Source organism: Sorex fumeus, unplaced genomic scaffold, assembly GCF_029834395.1.
Source record: "Sorex fumeus unplaced genomic scaffold, SorFum_2.1 ptg000037l, whole genome shotgun sequence".
NCBI classification, from domain to species: domain Eukaryota; kingdom Metazoa; phylum Chordata; class Mammalia; order Eulipotyphla; family Soricidae; genus Sorex; species Sorex fumeus.
The window spans coordinates 66347279-66355416 of NW_026606094.1; positions in this window are offsets into that span (position 1 = coordinate 66347279).

Sequence of the window (8138 nt, forward strand, 5' to 3'; positions counted from 1 at the left end):
CCTTGTTGGGATCCCACCCTTGGGTGGATCTCCTAGTAATCTGAAGTAATCTCTGTTGATGAGATTTTATCCTTGAGTTAATCTCCTGGAGGAGTGGTTTTACCTCTCTTTGTTGATTCGTCAGTATTCAACCCACCTTTATGTCACCGCCTTATGTGACTGCTATATAAACTAAGACGTAAGCTCTGAAAGGGAGTCAGAAGCGAGAGAGCTCAGGCTTCAGAGATCCAGAGTCGGAGTCAGAAGCGAGAGAGCGCGGGCTCCAGAGATCCAGAGTCAGAGCCAGAAGGAGAGAGCTTCCAAGACTGGGGCCCAGGAGAGAAGGAGGCAGAGAAAGATAGGAGTGAAGAGGATTGGAATAAACTACTATTGATATAGACCGGCCTGGCCCCCGTTTCTTCTTCCGTCTGCCCTTGACCAACAGCCGTTCCGATCCAGGCCATACACAGCGGCTCAAGAGCACGGAACGCAGGCGGTGAGACAGTGCCGTCCAGTGAGCCCGTGAACGCACAACCTTCAGCGTGATAAGATTTTACACCAGCCAACCCAGGTTCGATTCCTCCTTGCCTGTTGGAGAGCCCAGTAAGCTACTGAGAGTGTCTCGCCCACACAGCAAAGCCTGGCAAGCTACCTGTGACCTATTCCATATGTCAAACATAGTAACAAGTCTCACAATGGAGACATTACTAGGCCCCGCTTGAGCAAATCAATGAACAATGGGAGAACAGTGCTACTTTGGTTTATGGTTTTAAAAGACCTTCCTCACCTTAACATCTGTTACCTTTTGACTCTTTCTAGCTTCAAAGAATAACATCATAAAATGTGTTAGACACATTTTGAACATCTCCCAGCTCTGAGAAGGATAGTACAATCCTTAGTTTTTCAAAAGAAGGAATTTGGGATGGGCGGGAGCGGAAGAAGAGAGAGGGGAAGGTAGTGAAGTATGCATTTTACTGCCTTTTCTTCCCAGAAAGCAACTGGGATCTAATGTTAATTGGTCCAGTCTTTGCATTTATTCATTTGGGGCAATCACAATGACTAAGCAAAAGGGATGTGCTCTACCAGGGGATCCAAAAAAGTTTTGTATTTTTGTCAAGTTCTAAGGTAGCCTGTTGTAGTCTATAACAGTGGGTGATAACACAGACATTCCCTCATATAACAAACTATTTGATTTATTCTGTCTTTTTCTAATCTATTGACTTTCCCTAATCTGACACATTAGAGAAGTTTAATTCTAAGACATTTTCTCTGAACTGTTTATATAATTGATCTTATCTCCATTTTGTCACTATATCCTAGAAAAAGATATGATTGATATGCTAAGTGAAAATGAGTCGGAAATAGAGGGACAGACATAGAAAGACTGCACTCATCTGGGGAATATAAAGTAACAGAATGGGAGATGAACACCCAAGAATAGTCGAGATAAGTACCAGGAGGCCTGCTCCATGGCTTGGAAGCTGGCAGCACATGCTGAGGGAAAATGCAGCTCAGATAGAGAAGGGAACACCAAGTAAAGAGTGTTTGGAAGACTGGCTTGGGATGCGAAACGTGTGCTGAAATTAGACTATAGACCGAACACGATGGCCACTCAATACCTCTATTGCAAACCACAACACCCTAAAGGAAAGAGAGTAGTAAAGGGAATGCCCTGCCATAGAGGTGGGGCGGGGTGGGGGAGTATTAGGGGGGTGGGAGGGCAACTGGGTTCATTGGTGGTGGAGAATGGGCACTGGTGGAGGGATGGGTACTTGATCATTGTATAACTGAAACCCAAACATGAAAGTCTGTAAGTCTGTAAGTCTACAACTGTACCTCATGGTGTCTCACTAATAAAATAAATAAATAAATAATAAAATAAAATACACTATTTCTATTAGCACAAAAAAGATAAGATTTATAGATGCACTTATACCGCTTATACCCTTTAAGGTACCGTAGTATGATAAAAAAAATTATATTTACATTTCTCTAGCAAACTGTGTTGAGAATTGAAATCATGTATTAGATAGTCTTACATAGCCAATACCAGTAAGGGACCATTTTAATTCTAACCCATTAGACTTTATTACATTTTATATTGAATATATTAAAATGACCTCACATAATAAAACTTTTTTTTACAGTATTTGGAATTGGAAACAACTTTTACAATTTTTCTCTGAAAATTATTTAGCTACAAATAAATCACTTAATTCTCAAGGGTTTTAATTTCCATACAACGATTAAAAAGATTTATAATTCTCCTAAAGCAGAAATATTGAACCAGAAATTACTTTAAAATATAATGAAGGACCAAATTAACAATAATATTGTGAATATTTAGTAAAATGCACTAGCACTAGCACTATCCTCCCATTGTTCATCGATTTGCTCGAGTGGGCCCAGTAATGTCTCCATTATGAGACTTGCTGTTACTGTGTTTGGCATATCAAATACCTCACAGGTAGGTTGTCAGGCTTTGGTGTGCGAGCGAGATACTCTCAGTAGCTTGCCAGGCCCTCCAAGAGGGGCGGAAGAATCGAACTCGGGTCAGCCAGGTCATTGGCATGCAAGGCAAGCACCCTACCCGCTGTGCTATTGCTCCAGCCCATTTATAAAATAAAAGGTAAAAGGTAAAGGCCCTCCCGTTGATCGTCGATTTGCTCGAGTGGGCCCAGTAACGTCTCCATTGGAGACTTTGTTGTTACTGTGTCTGGCATATCGAATACTCTCGGTAGCTTGCCGGGCTCTCCGAGAGGGGCGGAGGAATCAAACTAGGGTCGGCCATGTTGGCCGCTTAGTAAGGCGAACGCCCTACCCGCTGTGCTATCGTGTTAAATTTTGTCATGTTTTTTCTTTTCATTTTTGTAACCAGTAATATAGTCTTTCAGATTTCAAACATTTTCATGCCTTAAAAAAAAGCTTATATACATGTTATATGTGTATGTATATATGTGTATATATGTATATATCTTGTCATATTACCAGGTACTTGGCAAAGGCTAAGCAAATGGGAGTAAAAATATTTAAAGAGGCTCTACCTTATTTATAAATTCACAGAAACATGTATTATGTAGGTTTCAGCAGAAGTAGTAAGTGTATGAGCACGATTAATGCTTATCCACTTAGCTGATTAATGGTAGAGCCAAGGGTCACCAGGTTTTCTGATGCTAAGACCAAGTATTATGCAGTACACTAATAATCTTTAATCTGACTTACATAATAAGCCCACATTGCATCTGGGCTTGGCCTACCCAACCACTTTCCCTATTGATTCTAATGCATTTGCTTGTCTAATTGTCTACTTGACCAAACTATGAGCACCATGAGGGAATAGGCAAGGCCTTTTTAGTCACCTTTATACTCAAGTTCTCAGAATACTCTCTGATACGCATATAAGGTAATTAAATAAGTTGTAGTTGAAATGACTGATTTAATAAGCTTCTACTATTACAAATTACTGTGTGAGGAAAGAAAAATTATCTTTTTAGCCTACATTCAAGTTGAGGTAGAAAAAAATTCCTAGGATGTTATTTCTGAGGCAATATGTTATCAGGTTATTTATATAGTAACATTTCACAAGACATGACCACTTCTTCTGCCTCTAGAAGTCCATAAAGGATATGTAAAGTGAAAAAATGGCCATAATTCTGTTAATATTCCTTTAGCATACTCAGATATCATTAAGATGTAAGAAGAGAATTAAAAAGCATCAAGCCTGTAATGATATGCAAATGATATTGACCTAATCAGTCATGTTTGCTGTCATAAAGAAGTTCACATGATTACAAAATATTTCACATATTGTGTGAACATTATTATAAACTACATCACATTAAACACCCATCTGTGTAAAGAATCTTGCTAGGTACATGCAAAAGACTTTAATTAAAACAAATACAAATTCTACACCCTGGTATTCAAGTTCACTCAAATAATCTTCTTTCTAAAAACAGTTTCTTGGGGGTATGGTGCCGCCAGCAGGTCAATCTGTACCTATGAGGCGAGTGCATCAGCAGCCTGATGGCGCCTTCAGACTTCCAGATACCCCAAAATTGCTGCTGTGCCTTTGGCCAGATCCCAAAAACTTGGGGCCAAGTTTACCAAGAAAGTAAACGGCCAAAAGTTAGTTATGTGGGAGACACACCCACAAACCACCTCTGGCTCAGCTATATAATTGGAGGCATGGCCTTTTTGGTTCCTAATCGAGCTACTTAATGGCCATGATCCCAGAGACTCAGAAACAAATCTCAAAACCCAACGGCTTTTGGTAGATGTGTGTCCAATCCCTGCAGTAGGTTACAGGCGCGGGGACACCCCAGGTGGGAATAGGTTTCATGCCTTGGCCTATTCCCCCTGGCGAACCGGCAGCCGCCATCCTCCAGAGGCCACTGGACAGTCAGGTTTGGGCCCACAGTGACAAGACACGCGGGGCCTCACAAGATGGGGGTGGAGCAGGCCCTTTCCTCCCCATCCCAATAAGACATCGAGTCATCACCCACGAACAGCCTCTCTGGCTCCTGATCAAGCTGTTTAATGGCCATGATCCAAGAGAATCAGAAAATAATCTTAAAACCCGGCGGCTTTTGGCAGAAATGCATCCAGGCCCCATAGTAGGTTACTGTCGCTGGGCCACCCCAGGGGGGAAAGGGTGCTGTACACCTGTTCCCCCTTGGTGGCTTGGTGGCCACCATCCTCCAGAGGCCATTGGACAGTCAGGTTTGGGCCCTCAGTGATGAAACATACAAGGCCTCATGGGATGGGGGTGGAGCAGGCCCTTTCCTCCCCATCCCAACAAGACTCCGAGTCGTTGCCCGTGAATAGCCTCTCTGGCTCCTGATCAAGCTGCTTAACGGCCATGATCCAAGAGACTCAGGAACAAATCTCAGAACCCAGCAGGTTTGGGCAGAAATCCCTCCAGATTTAATTGTTAAAATTTTGGAATTTCAAAATTGCATGGCCACTACTGCAGCCACACGACATCATATGTTATTCATAACCAGCAATAAAAAACAAATTGTCTATGGTTGCCTTTTCAGCAGATCTGAGTGTTGGGATAAAATCTCAAATAATAATGGTGGGTGTGGTGTCAAAATATTAAATGTAATCAAAGTAGAGAGAGAGAGAGTAATGTGGAAATCATCTGCCCCACAGGTAGGGGGAGGGTGTGGGATGGGGGTGTACTGGGGTTTTTTTGGGGGGTGGAGAATGGGCACTGGTGAAGGGACGGGTGTTTCATTGTATGACCGAGACTTAAACCCGAAAGCTTTGTAACAGCTCTCATGGTAATTCAGTAAATAAAATTTTAAAAAATTTTAAAAAGTAAGGTTTAGTTCATGCCCAATTCAATCAATTAATCAATGGCTGAGTAAATAACAGTACTCCTACTTAAAAAAAATAAATAAATAAAAATAAAAATAGTTTCTTAACATTTTGTTTTAAATTTAAGAAATAATCTGAGCAGTTGGAAGCTAGCCTGTTGATATTTTTTTATTAACATTAATCAATTGTCAAGTGTGCAAAGCAGTCCAAGGAACATTGATTTGATTAATCAAATTTATTTTCATGGATTAATTTGTATTAGATCTGGTCGATTTCTATTTCTGTTGGCTTTTAGGTAGTCTTTATATGTAATGGCTCAACACTTTGACATGGATTTCAATTTACTTTATTAATCTTTTTGGTTTTAAAACTTTATCAGGGGTATTCAGGGTTTAGTTCTACCTAGCTGCTGGGGGTGGGGAGTGCAGGTGGAGGTTGCTCCCTGGTGGTACTCAAGGGACAATGCAGTGTCAGGGATCCAACCCTGATTTCTGGCATGCAAAGCATACATGATAGCCCTTTGAGTTACTCTCCTACTCAATTTTATCTTTTGATTTTCAACTCTTTTTAATGGCATCTCTTTTCTCAGTAATGCCATGCCATAGCAGTTGGGGGTTTCTCTCTCTCTCTCTCTCTCTCTCTCTCTCTCTCTCTCTCTCTCTCTCTCTCTCTGAAGTGGGGAAGTCTTTCGGTTAAAGTTTGTTTTGTTCTGATGCTTTTATGCCCTTTAGTTACTAATATGATTTAATCTTTTAGATGTACTTTTCGGTTCATTTAGGTCTTATTTGGGGAATGATTTTAATGTTTTCCCAATTATCCTCACACACCAATTTTTAAAAAATTGTATTAGTGAAACACCATGAGGTACAGTTGTAGACTTACAAATATTAGTGCTTGGATTTCAGTTATACAATGATCGAGTACCCATCCCTCCACCAATGCCCATTCTCTACCACCAATGATCCCAGTATCCCTCCTATCCCAGCATCTTCCCCATCCCACCCCACCTCTGTGGCAGGGCATTCACTTTCATTCTCTCTCTCCTTTTGGGTGCTGTGGTTTGCGAAAGAGGCATTGAGTGGCAATCATGTTCAGTCTATAGTCTACTTTCAGCATGCATCTCCCATCCTAGGAGGATCCTCCCAACATCCTTTACTTGGTGCTTCCTTCTCTATCTGAGCTGTCTTTTCCCCTGCAGCTGGCCTCCAAGTCATGGAGTGAACCTCCTAGAACTTATCTCAATTATTCTTGGGTGTTAGTATCCTATTTTGTTACCTTATATTCCCCAGACGAATGCAATCTTTCTATGTCTGTCCCTCTCTTTCTGACTCATTTCACTTAGCATGATACTTTCCATGTAGTACCACCTGTCTGTAAATTTCATGACTTCATCTTTTCTAACTGCTGCATAGTACTCCATTGTGTAGATGTACCAAAGTTTCTTTAGCCAGTCATCTGTTCTTGGGCACTCGGTTTTTTTTTTTTTCCAGATTTTGGCTATTGTGAACAGTGCAGCAATGAGCATAGAAGTGCAGATGTCATTTCGACTGTACTTTTTTGCCTCTCCGGGCTATATTCCCAAGAGTGGTATTGGTGGGTCAAACGGGAGCTCAATTTCTAATTTTTTGAGAATCGTCCATACTGTTTTCCAAAAGGGCTGAACCAGTCGGTATTCCTACCAGCAGTGAAGGAGAGTCCCTTTCTCGCCACATCCGTGCCAACACCGGTTGCTTTTGTTCTTTTGGATGTGTGCCAATCTCTGTGCAATCTCATTGTTGTTTTGATCTGCATCTTCCTGATGATCAGTAATGTAGAGCATTTTCTCATGTGCCTTTTGGCCATTTGGATTTCTTCTTTGAGAAAGTTTCTGTTCATTTCATTACCCCATTTTTTATGGCGTTCGATGTTTTCTTCTTGCGGAGTTCAACCAGTGCTTTGTATATCCTTGATATGAACCCCTTATCAGATGGGTATTGGGTGAATATCCTTTCCCATTCTGTTGATTGTCTTTGTATTTTGGTCACTGTATCTTTTTGAGGTGCAGAAGCTTCTTAATTTAAGTTAGTCCCATTTGTTTATCTCTGTTGCCACTAGGTTGGTCAGTGCAGTGTCATCTTTGAAGATACCGTTAGCCTCAATATCATGGAGGGTTTTGCAGACCTTGTCTTCAATATGCTTTATGGATTTCGGCCTGATGTTGAGATCTTTAATCCATTTTGATCTAACTTTTGTGCCTGGTGTTAGGTTGAGGTCTAAGCCCATTTTTTTTGCATGCGGTTGTCAAGTTATGCCAGCAACATTTGTTGAAGAGGCGTTCCTTGTTCCACTTCACATTTCTTGCTGCCTTATCAAAGATTAGATGTTCTTACATTTGGGGTTGACCTCACACCAATTTTAGAGTGATCCAAACTTTCCCAAGCAATTATAAGTAATAATATTTGACTTCCTAAATTTCTCTGTTTGGAAATGTATATCAAAATATAATAAAATCTGCTTATTGAATATTTTTTCCATTAAACTTACCATCTTTTTTCTCCAATAATAAGTGCTTATACTTTTTTGGCCTTCTATCTCAATTTTCTGTATGTTATACTTCTGTTCCAATTTTGAATAAAACATTTTAATTTTTGGTTTAGTTTTCTATATTGTTGTCATGTATATATAAATACAAATCACATCTTATAATTTTTGATAACTTCTATGTTTTAAATCTTTCCTTTCAGTTGAATCATTTCTTTTTTTATGTAGGAAGGAGTTGTGGTGGGGTCATATCCAGCTGTGCACAGGGGTTATTCCTGGCTCTGAGTACTGGTGCTTAGAGGGACCATGTGTGC